This window comes from Monodelphis domestica, chromosome 6 (genome assembly GCF_027887165.1).
Source record: "Monodelphis domestica isolate mMonDom1 chromosome 6, mMonDom1.pri, whole genome shotgun sequence".
NCBI lineage: Eukaryota > Metazoa > Chordata > Mammalia > Didelphimorphia > Didelphidae > Monodelphis > Monodelphis domestica.
In genome coordinates this window covers 167,853,086-167,871,650 of record NC_077232.1, presented here as the reverse complement: position 1 = coordinate 167,871,650, position 18,565 = coordinate 167,853,086, and the positions used below count along the sequence as shown (strand labels likewise).

The 18,565-nt window shown below is 38.2% G+C and overlaps 1 pseudogene; it reads right to left on the bottom strand.

Moving 5' to 3' along the window:
* Window positions 1-14,984: 14,984 nt before the first annotated feature.
* On the bottom strand, window positions 14,985-17,417 carry LOC100028005 (protein lin-9 homolog; annotated as a pseudogene).
* Between the last annotated feature and the right edge of the window lie 1,148 nt (window positions 17,418-18,565).

The window sequence follows — 18,565 nt, the reverse complement described above, 5'->3', positions numbered from 1 at the left end:
TGTATTTCTTTTTTGTCCCTATTTATTTTTTCTCCACATATTTACTAACTCTAATTTTTCTAAGATTTCATTCACTTCTTTTATCTCTTTCTTATTTTTTTTTTCATTTGATTCATCTAGTTCTGATAGAGGAAGGTTCAGGTGTCCCACTAGTATAGTTTTCCTACCTATTTCATCCTTAATGTCCTCTAGTTTCTCCTTTAGAAATTTGGATGCAATGCCATTTGGTGCATACATGTTGAGTACTGATATTTTCTCATTGCCTATACTGCCTTTTTATCAGGATGTAATTACCTTCCTTACCTCTTTTTACTAGATTTATTTTTACTTTGCCTTTGTCAGATATCATAATTACTACTCCAGAATTCTTTTTCTCAGTTGATGACCAATAAATTTTGCTCCATCTGCTTACCTTTACCTGATGTGTACCTACCTTCCTTCTATGTGTTTCCTGTAGACAAAATATGGTAGGATTTTAGTTTCTAATCCACCCTGCTATTTGCATGCTTTTTTGGGTGAGTTCATTCCATTCACATTCAGAGTTATGATTACCACCTGTGCATTTCCCAACATTTTGATTTCCACTCCTAGTTCTGCCCTCTCTTCTTTCACTATTTCCTTCTACCCCAGTGTTTTGTTTTTAATCAAACCCCCTCATATCCACCATTATTTTACTTCCCTGTCTACTTCCCCTCCCTTCTTATTCCCCTCTCATTTTTTTTATGGTCTTTTTAACCTACCCACCTCTGTCCATTGTATTGGTTCCCTCTCCACAAGTCCATTTGTTACCCTTCTACTTCTCTATAGGAATCAAAACAATTCTTTACCTCAATGGATTTGATTATTCTTCAATTTCAATGCAGGAAACAATTAAGTATTTCCTGTCTCCACCCTCTTTAGCTTTCCAGTGTATTGGTGTTCTCCCCCCCTCCCACCCAGTGCTTCTTTATGACATAAATTTACCCCATTTTGTTTCTTTTCCCATTTCTCTTAGTATTATTGTCTTTTTTACCTCTAGTTATATATATATATATATATGTATATATTTACATATATATGCATACATATTTATGTCTTGACATTTCATCCTATATTGTTTGTCACTGTTCCCTCTAAGTATAATTCTTCTAGCTACCCAGGTGATAATAACAATTTTTAACAGTTACCAGTGTCCTCTTTTCTTGTAGGTATACATATAATTTTAACTTATTGGGTCCCTTAAAAAAGGGTGTTTTTTTTTTGCTTCCCCCCCTTTCTTAATTACCTTTTGGTGAATCTGTTGTGTTCTGTGTTTGGTCATCAATTTTTTTTTATTCAGGTCTGGTCTTTTCTTTATGAATGCTTGGAAGTCTTCTATTTTATTAAATGACCATACTTTTCCCTGCACAAATATAGTCAGTTTTGCTGGGTAGTTGATTCTTGGCTGTAGACCTACTTCCCTTGCTTTCTGGAATATCATATCCCATGCCTTCTGGTCCTTCAGTGTAAATACAGCCTGTGTAAGCAGATCCTGTGTTATCCTAACTGTAGTTCCATGGTATCTGAATAACTTCTTGTTAGCAGCTTGTAATGTTTTTCCTTGGTCTGATAGTTCTTAAATTTGGCTATAACATTCCTGGATATTGTCAGTTAATGATTAACTACAGGAGATGAGGGGTGTATGGGGTGCTCAGGGAGGAGTAATATCTTTGGTATGGAGGGCTTGTCATGCCCTCCTAGGGCAGCCCTCCAGCCTCTGACCCTCACCTGACACCCAGCTCTCACTTGTGGCTCCTAGTAGCTGCTAGCATGCGGCAGCGGCCACACCCCGGGCAATGGCTTCAACAGGCTGGCTAAACCTTGTGAGGGTAGTCATCGGGTCGTTGACCCCTGGTGAACTAGGGCTTTGCTCACCCAGCATGTGAAGACTGCTTCGGCCAAACAGATGGAAGAAACCAACAAGAAGGTTCAACGGCTGAGATGGCGACGCAGCAAGGCACTGTGGAGTGCTTTGGGTGTGTTGGAGCACAAAAGACAACACGGCCATCCAATGCAGCTGAGGAAGTCTCCAGGTGTAACGATGTTTTGTGCCACTGGACCCAGGCTTCCAACGCCAAGAGAGTGGGACTGTCTCTGTGCATCGACTTTTCCACTTAAATCTTCATGCACAAGTGTCTTTGTGCACAAAAACGCACAAAGACAATCATCATCCTCGGTTACCGAGAGACTACTACCACAGGAGATGATCTGTGAATTCTTTCAATCTCTACTTTTCCTTCTTGTTCTAGAATGTTGGGGCAGTTTTCTTGGGTAATTTCCTGTAGAATAATGTCCAGGCTTTTTCTTTTGTCATAGTCTTCCAGTAGACCAATTCCTCTTAAGTTGTCTCTCCTGGAACAATATTCCAAATCTTTTGTTTTGTTAATGAGATGCTTCATATTTCCCTCAATTTTTTCATTCTTTTGATTTTATTTTATAGTTTCCTGGTGCATTGTGAAGTTGCTTGCTTCTAATTGTTGTATTCTGGGTTTTAAAGACTGAGTTTCATCCCTGGCTTTTTGATCATCCTTCTCCTTCAGGTCTAATTTTCTTTGGAGGTCATTTTTCATCTTTTTTTCCTCATCTTTCATCTCCTTTGCCTCATTTTCAATCTGATTAATTTTGCCTTTCATGACACTATTTTCTCTTTCCAAATGACTTATTTTGCTTTTCAAGTTATTTTCTCAGTTGTCTTCAGCCTCTATTAATTTTTTTTAATTGTAGTTTGAGTTCTTCCAAAGCCTGTGACCAATTAACTGGAGTTTCTGTGTTTTTGCTTGGTGTTCCTTGATGCTCCTCTGTTTCATTTGCTCTTTGCTCATTGCCTGCATAGAAGCTATTGATCATAATTGCTTTTTTCTTTTTCTGTTGTTTACTCATATTTGCCCCTTCTTCCCCCCACCCTATAGTTGCCTGTAGTCTTGCTCCTCTCTTTATATGCTAGATCTCTGAGTTTGTGGTGTTCTCTCCTGAAGGGGCTTCTTCTCTGTTCTGCTGTTTGATCAGGTAATCTGATCTTCCCTGGTTGACAGCAGAAGCTTAAAAGAAACTGGGCTTTCTGACCTGTTGTCAAGGTTGTTGTCTATAGTTGGTTGCAGCCTTTGGCCAAAGATCTCAGTCAGCAAGGCTCTCAGATCAGTCTTTGGGGGAGAGGTGTTGGAGCTTGAGCTTCCCTGTCCTCTGAAGGTTTCTTTTCTGCCCTTAATAATAAGATTGAGCCAGGGCAGAGTTGATCTACAAAGCTGGCTGTGTCCTGAGGTCAAAACATCCAGAAATGGGGAGGCTGGCAAGATGGAGCATTTTGGTTGTGATTGGGCTGCCTGCTCTGTGCTTCTCCTCCAGTTAATTCTATGCTGCCTGTGTTCTAAACCGTGAGCTTGGAACATTTTTGCCAGCAAGTTTCTCCCACTGGACTAACACCCTTGCCTGTCCAGTGATTGCAACCACCACTGGTGGCTCAGTGCTATAGGTTGAGGATGGGTCCTGGGACCTTACTTCTTCATCCCCCTTAAAATTTCGTGTTCTAGAGTTCAGACATTTGGGGGTGCATACCTTTAAGTTGGGTCCAGGATGGGGGGCCCCTAACTGTTGTTAGATTTGGTTTCCAGTCCTCTTGAAGCATTGTGTTTTTGAACATTGAGGAAGGGTTTATGTAGGTCTGAACTTTTGTTGCTTCTAAGCCACCATCATGACTCTGCCTCCCTCCCAATTTGAGCAATTTTAGGGTAAGAAAATTGCTACCTCCCAGGATCCATAAGACACCATGAAGATGCTGGCAGAGACCGCATTCTGCACTAGAAGATCCAGAGTGAACTTTGGGGTGTGAATTGAACTATGGGGTGTTGAAATGCCTTTGTTTTGAATATATACTCTTATTCTAAAGGGGCCTGCCCCCAAATTGGCTTTTTGTTAGCCAAGTAATCATTGGTTTTATTCTCTTTTCCTTTTATCCACAAATTATCACAATTTATAAGTTAGTTATGTTTTCTTGATCCTTTTGGGGAGACTGGTCTCCCATTAGGATCACAGGGGTGTATTATAAATGAAGATTTTGAACATTTGGACTTCATCTCCCAGAAGTCCCTTAGTATTTCCCCAAATTCCCTTAAATCTTTCCCAAACCTCCACATTCATGTGATCATGTTATTGTTTCATAAGTGGCTATAACTCCTCCCTCTTTTTTTTTTTTGACCTCCAACCAGGCTGAGTTCAGGCAGTTCTTTTGATTTAGTTATTATTTTTTTTTAAATATATTTTATTTGATCATTTCCAAGCATTATTCGTTAAAGACATAGATCATTTTCTTTTCCTCCCCCCCACCCCCCATAGCCGACGCGTAAGTCCACTGGGCATTAGATGTTTTCTTGATTTGAACCCATTGCTTTGTTGATAGTATTTGCATTAGAGTGTTCATTTAAAGTCTATCCTCTGTCATGTCCCCTCAACCTCTGTATTCAGGCAGTTGCTTTTTCTCGGTGTTTCCACTCCCATAGTTTATCCTTTGCTTATGAATGGTGTTTTTTTTCTCCTGGATCCCTGAAAGTTGTTCAGGGACATTACACCGCCCCTAATGGAGAAGTCCATTACGTTCGATTATACCACAGTGTATTAGTCTCTGTGTACAATGTTCTCCTGGTTCTGCTCCTCTCGCTCTGCATCACTTCCTGGAGGTTGTTCCAGTCTCCATGGAACTTCTCCACTTTATTATTCCTTTGAGCACAATAGTATTCCATCACCAACATATACCACAGTTTGTTCAGCCATTCCCCATTTGATGGGCATCCCCTCGTTTTCCAGTTTTGGGCCACCACAAAGAGCGCAGCTATGAATATTTTTGTACAAGTCTTTGTGTCCATTATCTCTTTGGGGTACAGACCCAGCAGTGCTATGGCTGGGTCAAAGGGTAGATATTCTTTTGTCGCCCTTTGGGCATAGTTCCAAATTGCCCTCCAAAATGGTTGGATCAGTTCACAACTCCACCAGCAATGAATTAATGTCCCTACTTTGCCACATCCCCTCCAGCATTCATTACTTTCCTTTGCTGTTATGTTAGCCAATCTGCTAGGTGTGAGGTGATACCTCAGAGTTGTTTTGATTTGCATCTCTCTGATTATAAGAGATGTAGAACACTTCTTCATGTGCTTGTTAATAGTTTTGATTTCTTTATCTGAGAACTGCCTATCCATTTCCCTTGCCCATTTATCAATTGGAGAATGGCTTGATTTTTTGTACAATTGATTTAGCTCATTATAAATATGAGTAATTAAACCTTTGTCAGAGGTTTCTATGAAGATTTTTTCCCAATTTGTTGTTTCCCTTCTGATTTTAGTTATATTGGTTTTGTTTGTACAAAAGCTTTTTAGTTTGATGTAGTCAAAATTATTTATTTTACATTTTGTGATTCTTTCTATATCTTGCTTGGTTTTAAAGCCTTTCCCCTCCCAAAGGTCTGACATGTATACTATTCTGTGTTTACCCAATTTACTTATGGTTTCCTTCTTTATGTTTAAGTCACTCACCCATTTTGAATTTATCTTGGTGTAGGGTGTGAGGTGTTGATCTATTCCTAGTCTCTCCCACACTGTCTTCCAATTTTCCCAGCAGTTTTTATCGAATAGTGGATTTTTGTCCCAAAAGCTGGGATCTTTGGGTTTATCGTATACTGTCTTGCTGAGGTCGTTTTCCCCCAGTCTATTCCACTGATCTTCCTTTCTGTTTCTTAGCCAGTACCAAATTGTTTTGATGACTGCTGCTTTGTAATATAGTTTGAGGTCTGGGACTGCAAGGCCCCCATCATATGTGTTTTTTTTCATTATTTCCCTGGATATCCTTGATCTTTTGTTCTTCCAAATGAACTTTGTTATGGTTTTTTCTAAATCAGTGAAGAAGTATTTTGGTAGTTCAATGGGTATGGCACTAAATAGATAAATAAGTTTGGGTAGGATGGTCATTTTTATTATATTGGCTCGTCCTATCCATGAGCAGTTAATGTTTTTCCAATTGTTCAAGTCTAGTTTTAGTTGTGTGGCGACTGTTTTGTAGTTGTGTTCATATAGTTCCTGTGTTTGTCTTGGGAGATAGATTCCTAGGTATTTTATTTTGTCTAAGGTGATTTTGAATGGGATTTCTCTTTCTAGTTCTTGCTGCTGAGCTGTGTTGGAGATATATAGAAAAGCTGATGATTTATGTGGGTTTATTTTGTATCCTGCAACTTTGCTAAAGTTGTTGATTATTTCAATTAGCTTTTTGGTTGAATCTCTAGGATTCTTTAAGTAGACCATCATGTCATCCGCAAAGAGTGATAACTTGGTCTCCTCCTTGCCTATTCTGATACCTTCAATTTCTTTATCTTCTCTAATTGCTACTGCTAGTGTTTCTAGTACAATGTCAAATAGTAGAGGTGATAATGGGCATCCTTGTTTCACTCCTGATCTTATTGGGAATGCATCTAGTTTATCCCCATTGCAGATGATATTAGCTGTTGGTTTTAGATATATACTGTTTATTATTTTTAGGAATGACCCTTCTATTCCTATGCTTTCTAGTGTTTTTAATAGGAATGGGTGTTGTATTTTATCAAAGGCTTTTTCTGCATCTATTGAGATAATCATGTGGTTCTTGCTAGTTTGCTTGTTGATGTGGTCAATTATGTGGATGGTTTTCCTAATGTTGAACCAGCCCTGCATCCCTGGTATGAATCCTACTTGATCATGGTGAATGATCTTTCTGATCACTTGCTGGAGTCTTTTTGCTAGTATCCTATTTAAAATTTTTGCATCTATATTCATTAGGGAGATTGGTCTATAGTTTTCTTTCTCTGTTTTTGACCTGCCTGGTTTTGGAATCAGTACCATGTTTGTGTCGTAAAAGGAGTTTGGTAGAACTCCCTCTTTGCTTATTATGTCAAATAGTTTGTATAGTATTGGGGTCAACTGTTCTCTGAATGTTTGATAGAATTCACAGGTGAATCCATCAGGCCCTGGGGATTTTTTCTTAGGAAGTTCTTTGATGGCTTGATGGATTTCAATTTCTGATATGGGATTATTTAAGAATTCTATTTCCTCTTCTGTTAGTCTAGGCAGTTTGTATTTTTGTATATATTCATCCATTTCTCCTAAATTGGTGTATTTATTGCCATATAATTGGGCAAAGTAATTTCTAATGATTGCCTTAATTTCCTCCTCATTGGAGGTGCTGTCCCCCTTTTCATCTTTAATGCTGTGAATTTGCTTTTCTTCCTTCCTTTTTTTAATTAGATTGACCAGTACTTTGTCTATTTTGTTTGTTTTTTCAAAGTACCAGCTTCTTGTCTTATTTATTAAATCAATAGTTCTATCACTTTCGATTTTATTAATTTCTCCCTTAATTTTTAGGATTTCTAATTTGGTTTTCTGCTGGGGGTTTTTAATTTGATCGCTTTCGAGTTTTTTCAATTGCATTTCCAATTGATTGATCTCTGCTCTCCCTTGTTTGTTAATATGAGCTTTCAGGGATATGAATTTGCCTCTGATTACCGCTTTGGCTGCATCCCAAAAGGTTTGAAAGGATGTCTCGCCATTGTCATTTTCCTTGATGAAATTATTAATTGTTTCTATGATTTCTTCTTTAGCTAAACGGTTTTGGAGTATCATATTGTTTAATTTCCAATTGGTTTTAGATTTGGTTTTCCATGTACCATTACTAATCATTATTTTTATTGCCTTGTGATCTGAGAAGGCTGCATTCATTATTTCTGCTTTTTTGCATTTGTGTGCTATGTTTCTGTGACCTAATGTATGGTCAATTTTTGTGAATGTGCCATGTGGTGCTGAGAAGAAGGTGTATTCCTTTTTATCCCTATTTATTTTTCTCCATATGTCTATTAATTCTAATTTTTCTAAGATTTCATTCACTTCTTTTACCTCTTTCTTATTTATTTTTTGATTTGATTTATCTAAATTTGATAATGGTTGGTTTAAGTCTCCCACTAGTATGGTTTTATTGTCTATTTCTTCCTTCAATTCTCCTAGTTTCTCCATTAGAAATTTGGGTGCTATATTATTTGGTGCATACATGTTGATTAATGATATTTCCTCATTGTCTAGAGTCCCTTTTAACAAAATATAATTATCTTCCCTATCCCTTTTGATCAGGTCTATTTTTGCATTGGCTTTATCAGATATCATGATTACCACTCCTGCCTTCTTTCTATCAGTTGAGGCCCAGAAGGTCTTACTCCATCCTTTAATTCTGACCTTGTGGGTGTCAACCCGCCTCATGTGTGTTTCTTGAAGACAACATATGGTAGGGTTTTGGATTCTAATCCATTCTGCTATTCGTCTACGTTTTATGGGTGAGTTCATCCCATTCACGTTCAAAGTTATGATTGTCATTTGTGGACTCCCTGGCATTTTGATTGCCTTCCCTGATTCTAACCTTTTCTTCTTTGGCTCTACCTTTTAGTCCAGTGATTTACTTTGAATCAGTCCCCCTTGTCCCCTCCCTTGATGTTTCCCTTTTTAGTCCCTCCCTTTTTGTTCCCTCCCCTTCCCCCCTCTCTTTCCCTCCCTTTTTGTTCTCCCTCTCCCCCTCCCCCCCTTGGTTTTCCCTTCTCCTTACCCTTGTTGGGTAAGATAGAATTCAAGATCCCAATGGATCTGGATGTTTTTCCCTCTCAGAGTTGATTTCCCTGAGATTGAGGTTTAAGTAAACCCCCCCCCCTCTCTTCCTCTCCTTCTTATAGGAGTTTTCTTCCCCTCCCCTTCCCCTGTGAATCTTTGTGTGAGAACCATTATTCTATTTGGTCTTTCTTTACCCCCTATTTATACATTACATTTTCCCCACCTATTAGTATACATAGGTTGATATAAATGTAGTCCTTATAGAAGAGAGTTTGAGTAAAAGAAGATAACATTTTTCCCCTTTCCTTAATATTTACCTTTTCAGGTATTCCTTGCTCTTTGATTTTCGGTATCAAACTTTCCACAGAGCTCTGGTCTTTTCTTTGCAAAAAGTTGGAAGTCTTCTATTTTGTTGAATGCCCATACTTTCCCTTGGAAGTATATAGTCAGTTTTGCTGGGTAGCTGATTCTTGGTTGGAGACCCAGCTCTCTGGCCTTTCTGAAGATCATATTCCATGCCTTACGATCATTCAGAGTAGAACTTGCAAGGTCTTGTGTGACCCTGATTGGCATTCCTTTATATCTAAATTGTCTTTTTCTGGCTTCCTGTAGGATTTTTTCTTTTGTTTGATAGCTTTGGAATTTGGCAATTACATTCCTGGGAGTTGTCTTTTGGGGGTTTAGTGTAGAAGGTGTTCTGTGAGCTCTGTCAGTGGCTGTATTGCCCCCTTGTTCTAGAATCTCTGGGCAATTTTCTTTGATTATATCTTGTATCACCATGTCCAGTTTGGTGTTTATTTCTGGCTTATCTGGGAGTCCAATTATTCTTAAATTATCCCTTCTCCCCCTATTTTCCAGATCTATCACCTTGTCGGTGAGATATTTTATGTTCTCTTCTAATTTCTTGGTATTTTGGCTTTGCTTTATTGATTCTTGCTCTTTTACACGATCGTTGTCTTCCAGCTGCCTGATTCTGGCCTTTAAAGCCTGGTTTTCTTTTACAGTTTGGTCAAACTGGTTTTGTAGATGCGTGAATTTCTTTTGCATTATTTCCAACTTTTCCTCCCAGAAGGCTTCCATCTTTTTGGTCATTTCTGATTCAAATTCTTCATAGGTTTGTGGAGAGTTTCCATTTCCTTTGGAAGGTTTTGGAGCATTTTCTTTTATATTATCTTCTGTCTGCTCTGTATTTTGTATTTTGGCTCCATAGAATGTGTCCAAAGTTGCCCCTTTCTTCTTATTTTTCTTGGTATTTTGGGGCTTCTGTGCTTCTGTGGAGTTTGCCATTTCTGAATGTGGAGGATTAGTTTTTCTTGTCTCTTTCTGGTGTTCAGGGGCTTTAGTCCTGGGCAGATAGTTCTATGAGCTTTCCCTGGGTTAAACTGAATATGCCTCACTGGAACTGGAATGGAAGGGTCGGACCACGAGGCCACACTCTCCCCCTGGCTCGATTTCCGGAAGTTGCCTTCAGAATCGCTGGCCGTGAGGCTGTTTCGTCGGCCTGCGGGGGGATGGGCTGCCGCTTCCCCAAGCTCCGAGAGCACAGACTTTCACTGAGACTTGGTTAGCAGGATCCAGCCCGTGAGGCTGTCTTGCCCGCCCTGAGGGTTGCTGTTGTTTTGACCAGCTCTCTGCAGCGGAGGCCCCAGGCAGTAACTTTCCCCCGGACCAACGGGCTCTCTGCAGCGGAAGCCCCAGGCAGTAACTTTCACCCGGACTGGGACTTGGGTAGAAGACCCTGAGGGTTGTTGTTCCTCAGACCCTGCTCTCTGAGCCCGGCGCGGCTGCTGCTTCCGGGAGCCTTGGACTCTGCGCTCCTACCCCTGAGGTCCGAGTGATCTCGGGTTCTGGCTTTTAAGGGGAGCCGTACCTTTTGAACCAGGTCCAGGTCCAGGAGGAGGGTTCCCAGGGTCTGTGCTGTTGATCGTTTTGAATTTCGGCGCCTTAGGAGCTTCTAGTTTGAGATCGGTCGGGAAGGGTTTTCCGGAGATCTGAACTTCAGCTTTCTCTAAGCCGCCATCTTAACCGGAAGTCTGATTTAGTTATTATTAATAAAACTTTATAAAATATAATTCTTTAATTATTGTATATTAATTTTAATCTTTATACCACTTAACTTGCTTCACATATCCTTATTTATAAGGAAAGTTGAAGTAGGTTTTCTAACTCTATACCAAGTGATTATCAGATATTGGTCTTGAGTATTTATTCCTTTTACAACAGCTTCTCAAAAACAGAAAAATCCAAACTAGTAAATTATAATGATACATATTTAAAGGAAAGGACATAATTCTTCTATATACAATCTACTTTCCCTTTTTTGGATTCTCTGATAATTGTTAAAAGTAAAAATTATACTCATTTTCCATGTACAATGATCTCCTTTCATCAATTAAATGAGCTCCCAATGAAGAATATTCCAGGCAACTGAACTGTAACATAGAAAGTTTCCTAGAACATTGATATGGTAAAAGATTTACTCATGTGTCAGGGTTGGGTATGGAACAGAGTCCTAGGCTTCAAGGCTAGATCTCTCCACTATGTACCAATATCTCTAAAACAATGATAAACCACGCCTTTCAACTAAATAGAAGTATAAAGTTTACAAAATAATTTACAATATACTTTATCTCATTTGATCCCCCCCAAAATATTTTCACTAAAGTTCAAAGACATTATTACCACTTGCTCATGATGACCCAGTAAGCTTTTATTTAATGGTTTATGATTTGAATTCAAGTCTTTCTAGCTCCAGGTTACAAGTTACAAATATTATTCCTTTATTTCTACCATATATGGAAAATTCCCCCAGTAGAGAAAACATATTTGCAACAAGCAATACAAAATGATTACAAAATAAATTTATTACATTTTAAGTATTTGCCTATAAATCAGAGAGATGTGAAGAGTTTGTTCTTTTGTTATTCACAATGGTTCTTTAATAATGCTAGCAAATTTCCTTGTGGCCTATTCTGATTTGCTCATTTTAAAATATAACCTTTATCAATCTGAAACTACAAGTGGAATTAGGGCACTAGCCTGCATTACCACTGAAAATTAATAGCAGGAGAAATAGGGTTATGTCCCCAGATATAACCTACCACTGTTAGAATCTGACCCTAATGGCCAAGAGTACTGCAATTAAATGCTATTGTTCTTCATTCTATTTCCTCTAAACAGATCCCTGACATGTTGGATTCTGTACCCAAAAGAAAACAAGGCTTAGTAATAGATGATGAAAACCATTTTGATTTAACTATTATTTAATTGCAGAGGAAAAGTACAATTGAAGAGCTTTCTGGTTTTAAACTATTCTTCCATTTAATAATTATTATTGTTTCCTCATGGGGTTCTTATTGATTCTATTTCTAGTTTAGTATTCATTGATTCTCTGAATGTTATACAAATGGAAGGGACCTTAAAGGTGATCTGTTCAAACTACTTATTTTATATACAAGAGCTTAAAAATAAAACTTGATTTAATAGCTGACTACTCCAAGGACCTAGACATAGTTCAGTGAAAGAGCACTGGTTTTGTGTGTACAATGATCTTTGGAAAGTCACTTTGATGCTTACCTTTACAAAAATGGATGCTGTAGAAATCAAGTCCTGTTCTAAATCCTTAGAACTTAAGAAGTTGGGTTAGAACTGAAAACCAGGTAGTCTGATTCCAAATGTAATATTTTCAAAGATACAGACTAGCAGGAATGAATGATCAAGATCTGATTAGCACTTACTATGTGCAAAGTACTTTGATAAGATCTGGGAACATATATAGAAATGTCTGGTGACAAACCACTGCTTTCAAGGGGTTTAATATCCAAAAGAGTGACACAATTCAAGTGGAAGGGTTCAACCGCAGTCATATAAAAAGACTCCTTATTATGTAGTAGCAATACCTCTTCTTTATCACAATTTGCATTCATAAAATCACTTTAATTATTAATGTTTAAACATTTAGCATTTTTCTGGAAGCATTGTTATTCCCTAGTCTCCTGGGTCCACTGGCTCCATCAAGGTAAGTTTATGTTCATGAATATGATATATTTTTGTCAAATACAATCTAGTTTCCCATAGGGTACTCTCTTACTTCAGCTTCCCTGGCAATTATTGGGAATGTTTGGTTTCTTCTCCCCAAATTGTGACTGTGAGGACTATGATCAAAGGAAGACTAGTAGTCTGCAGAGTGAGCCAACTAAGGGATCTTGTGCTTGTTCCATTGGGGTTGGTGGCATTTGGCCAGCAAATGTTATTGGTAGTGATGAGAAAGACTACCCCTTCTCCAAAATGATTTTCCTCTCAGTGATGACTGTGGAGGTTTCTCTGCAAGCAGGTCTGAGGGTGTGAAGAACATTTCTATTTTCAGCATCCTTGGCTGTATCCATCAGTTTCTGAGGCGAGATGGTTGTAAAGGCATTGGTAGTGCTTTGATTTGACTGACACATGTTACCTCCCACCTCTTTTCTGAGATGCTTCACTGCTTTAAATTTAATCAATCAATTACTCATGAATACAAATGTATATCTTTTTTCCTCTTTCTCCTTTTCCCTTCCCTCTTTCCTTCTCTCCTCCATTTCTCACTTCCTCAGCCTCTTCCTCCCTCACTGCCCTCCCTTCTTATTTTCTTCAATTTCTCACTCCCTCTGTTCTTTCCTTCCTTCCTTCCTTCCTTCCTTCCTTCCTTCCTTCCTTCCTTCCTTCCTTCCTTCCTTCCTTCCTTCCTTCCTTCCTTCCTTCCTTCCTTCCTTCCTTCCTTCCTTTCTTCCTTCCTTCCTTCCTTCCTTCCTTCCTTCCTTCCTTCCTTCCTTCCTTCCTTCCTTCCTTCCTTCCTTCCTAAATGCATGGTTATAGTAATATATATATATATATATATATATATATATATAATAGTTCCCTAATGTAACAAAAAAGAGAAGAGAAATAATAGCAACCATTATGATGGTCCCTATACCTTAGGTAGGTTGTCATGCTAAGAAGATAAAGACCCTATTTAATACCAATGTCCCCTTAGGTCATTTATAATAGGAGAAAAAAGTCTTAAGTGAAATGCCTTCTGGTAGCAAAAGTGCTGATGAGCAGTTATTATTCTCCATATTGCACGTCATGACAGAGAGGCCAACTAATGAAGATTTAAAAGACCTAGACATGATTCAGCCAGCAAGTAAGGAAATGGAAGCTGTGAAAAGACAGAGTGAGCAGCTGGTATGGATGACATCAACATTAAAAGAATCTAAGCTCTCAAATTCAAAGTGTATCTAAGTAATTTAGGCTCTTTAATGTTATGCCATAGGGTCGGGTGTCAGGAGGAAGGGAGGAAACAATAAAAGCCTGATCTGAATGAACCAAAGGAGTTAATGCTCTGATTATGCATCTTTCAAAGCTACATGGGTCATAGAAGCATGGATTGCATGACTCTAAATAAGAGTACCGTGAAAGCAAAGGAATTAGATTTTATTAGGAGCAAAATCTTTAAGCTATAGCTACCTACAGAACTGAGAAACCTAGTGAAAATGAAATAGATTAGATATTTGTGCACATGTTTAAATAAAGGACACCTATGGTTGGCCTAAATTATTAGTTGTAGAAAATATCTCATATATCTGAATCACAGTAAGTCCAGAGCAGAAAAAAGAAGTTGTAAAAATTCTGATTTTTTTTTTTATGAACATTGAGAGTCAGGTGACAAAAATCAGCTATAGGTTTGGAGCTGTTTTTTTTTTAATTTCTCCTTCTATTCTCTAAAGCAATTAAAGTCTCTTTGATTCTATGAAATAATAATGACAATCATTTCTATTACAATTTATAAACATTAATTCATTTGAACCTTACAATAGTCCTGGAAGGGAGGTATAATAGTTATTAGCTCTATTCACAGATGAGGAGACTGAGACTTAAAATGGCTTAATGGTTGGTTATAATCACTTTTATTATGTATCTGAGATAGTATTTGAACCCAGTTCTTTTTTTTTTTTTTGCTATTATACCATAGGGCTTTGAATTGAATTCATTTATTTATTGAATTATGACCATTCTGTAGTGGTAGTAAAAACTTTGATCAAATGCAAATTTTCCTTATGTTCTCCTAGGTCTGGTTCCAGAACAGTCCTGCTAAATCCTGTCAGCAGAGAGGAAAGTCCCATAATCCCTCAGCAGGACCAGAGCTTTTCCTCAATCATTCTCCTCTTGAAACTGAAGGGGAGCATTTGGTTTCCCTGCTGCCTCTTGAGGCAGATGTAAACTGCTTGCCTGATCCAAGCAGGGGTGGAGTTGGTCTCTCTGGACCCCATAGCCAACGACAGAGTTTTGGAACCTTTTCGCCTATATCTGAAGACACTAGTTCAAAACTAGACTTGTGAGAAAAGCGTGTCTTATCTACATTCAACAATTCTTGACCAAGATTAAAGGAAAATCTTAGTTTATGATCTTGAACATGTACAATGGACTCCAAGCATGGATCAAGAGACATATCAAAAGTTTCATCTACTCTTTCTAGCCTACTGTTAAGACCACTGGGTTCATCTTTCTTAGTTTGAACCAGTGCTCTTATTTCCCAGTCTCATTCCTCTTCTTTGTTGGGCCCTCTTCTCAACTATTAATTTTAAATCAAGTCTTCATGTTTTTTCTATACTTGGGGAGTTCATTTACTCAGATTTTATGAATCAAACTTATGTAACCCCAGGCATAACCTTTCTTCTTCTTGCCAAATCTATGCTTTTATCTGTTTTACACAATATTTCCAATTGGATCTTTAGAGTTCATTGACCTCTCCCTCTAACAAGCCTTGTTTCACTTGTAGTGAAGCACAGAAGATAAAGAGTGATAGATTTAAAAAGACAAGGAAGTCTAGTTTCAAATCCCACTTCTGATAAATGAGTTATATGAGCTCATGACTATGGTGAGCAAGTCACAATGAGGGTAATATTATATAGAGTACCTACCTCACAGGGATGTTGTGAGGGTCAAATAAGATCACATATGTAAAGTGGTGTGTAAACTTAACGTGCTATATAAGTATCAGCTGTCATTATTATTGGTTTTAACTTCTCCATTGCCATCACTAGCATTCAATCTTACCATCCCTCAAAGTCTTGGTGTCTGTCTTCTTTGCATGTCACTCCTCCTGGACTATCTGTAAATCTTGCTGTTTTCTGAATTTAGTCCCTTCTCTCTCTATTCACAATTATAGCCCTAGTCCAGGCTGTAACCTTTTGGTGCCCTGGCCACCTCCTTACCTCTGGCTTTTCCATTATAATCTTTGTGTCACTCCAGGCTGAATCTGATATTAGAAGCATCTACTGAACTCTTGATATCATTAAGTGAATCAGAAAGTGATTTGAATTCAAAGGAATTCAGGTCACCTCCTTCTGCTAGACACTTAATTTGTAATAATATTGCTGTATGTCTAGAAATTAAATTGGCAAGATTTTCATTTTCAACATAGGGTTGTCCCATGGATGTATTTGCATGTCTAATAATTTCTTGAATTTCTTCTTCACACCTGTGTCTCATATCTGTTGGTTAGTCGGCAGGTCCTTGGTCTGGAGCAAGCTCATAACAGTACTGCTGAACTTTAAGTAAAACTTTGTTTGCATACTTGTTCAGCTGTTCAAAATCTAGAACAATAGTTGCATATCTCCTCTTAAATTCAATGCTGATGGGCATAGAATAGGACTTCAATTTTTCTGCTTCTGTGTTCATTTACCTTAGTTTCTTGATGTGCTCCTTTTTAATCATAAGAATTTTTGATAATCTAGTTACTTGGATAAGGAATTCCACTGGAAAACCACCTAATGTTTCTGTATCTGAACCTGGAAGTTTGCTTCTCCATGGTGACTGTCCTAAAAAAGGATCATTATTTGTAATGGGTGACTGGAGAGAAAGAGTTGTAATGTAACTGTGGTGGAGTCATGAAAAATTGAGAAGGCAGCTGTTTTTGTCCAAAGACAGCAATTGGCATTGTTTCATGAGGCTCATTGCTCAGAGCTTCATATTCAGGGACAGTATGGGTTCCAAGTCCTGCTCTATCAAAAGTAACTCTGTAAGTGACATTAAGTGTGTCTACAGCATATATATGCCCAGGAAAGAGGACATCATGAACACTATGTAATTGTGCTATAACCTTCATCCCAATGACCAAAGGAACAGGAATTTCATCTGGAAGATCTTTGAACTGGGAAACATCTGCAACCTTCCTTTGTTGTAGGAACTGAATTTTTTGCCATTTCTCTTTCTTCTTCTTCAGAAAATACAGAAGAACACCTCTGTGGTGCTCCCATCAGCCATCTAATTTTCCCCCATTCCACTCTTGTTAAGTTTATGGTCTTTAGATTAGGAAAAGACTCTTTTATACAGACAGAAAAGCCATTATCTCCTTCAAATAATGGTATATTTATACTGGAATAGAATCCCTCATACATACACCACTTGTGTGCCTTAGGAAGTTTGAGAAGGTTTCATATCTGGAAGCCAATCTTCTGTGAAACTTTCTTGTCTGGTGTTAACATTGTTGCTGTAAATTTCTGTGGAACCATTGCAACTCTCTGATTTCTTTTGGGGGATCTTGTACTTAATTGTCTGTCATCATTTTCACAAAAAAGACAGCTTTGTTTTGAATTTCTGAAGGGCATTTCTACTGAAGAATCTGTGTTCTTGCCTTTCCAAACCAGTGTTTTCTGTAAGGAACTGTATTTTTCATTCCATGCGTTGTATAAGCTTCCCTCTTTTAAAAAAACAAATGCTTTTGTTGAAGAACATTGGGCTGCTGAATGGAGGAGTGGGGCATGTGAAAATTGTCCTCAGGTGGTGGATGGGGGAAATGGAGCAGCTCCTTTAGGCACAAGTCCACCCCTTCATCAATAGTACTCTGTGTCAATCCAAAGCTTGGTGGAAGATGATGTAAAATGTTGGAAAATATGGCTGAGGATAATAAAATTTACCTGATGAGGGATGAAACGGCTCAGGTTAGAAAAATGGAGCAGGTCAAAATTTCCTGTGACAATCATCCAAGGGAGGAGGCTTCTTCAATTCCAGTCAGAGTGAAATAAGGAGATCAAGTTCTCATTAGGCAATTGGTGGAGCTCTGCCATCTTGAATGAGCCACTCCACTTTTTACTGAACCTAGTTCTTCTTGAAACCAATTTTATTACTCATTCAATTTTACCATGCTTCCTGATAGGAAAAAGGCAACATAGAACACTCAGCATATGATAGTGTTAATTACATCTTGACTCATATTTTATGTAGATTTCTCTAGGTGACCTTGAGCATAAATCCCCATTTACTTAGTGAATCTAGATCTATGAATGTATATATATATAGTTGTCCTTTAAATGCTTAATTGTTCATATTTAGTAGCTTCTTTAAAGTAGAATTTCTGTATTTTATCTACACCAGTCCTAGAAGCTACTCCCTAAATTTTAGGATGGGTTCCCCTGTAAACAACCACCACAGATTTAAGGGAATCTGTGGGTCCATCCATCTGCAGATTAACCCCCAAATAAGTTTACTTCTATTAGGCAGCCAAAAGAACACAATTAGCTTAAAGCAGAAGAATTTACTGAAATGACACAATAATAACAGTAGGAAAAAAACCCAACAATATTTTCCCCAATAATTTTGGCACAAATATAAACAACATACTTGAGAAGAGTAAGAAACATAAAATTGTGAGAAACAGGCATATAGATATATTATATGACTATATCCCAGGTGAGAAGGGACAGACAGCGCATGCCTCTGATGCTACATGGCTGCCATCCTCTGATGAACTCCATAGTTACTCCATACTTTGGTCTCTGTGTCTACTGGGAGCAGCTGCAATGGACTCCAACAGACTCTTTGCCTCCATTGGGCAATAAATTCTGGCACCCTATACTATTCCCAAAAGTGGTTTCTGGATCACAGAGGAGGAAGCATGTCTGCAGATCTCATAAGTGGGGACTAAGGAG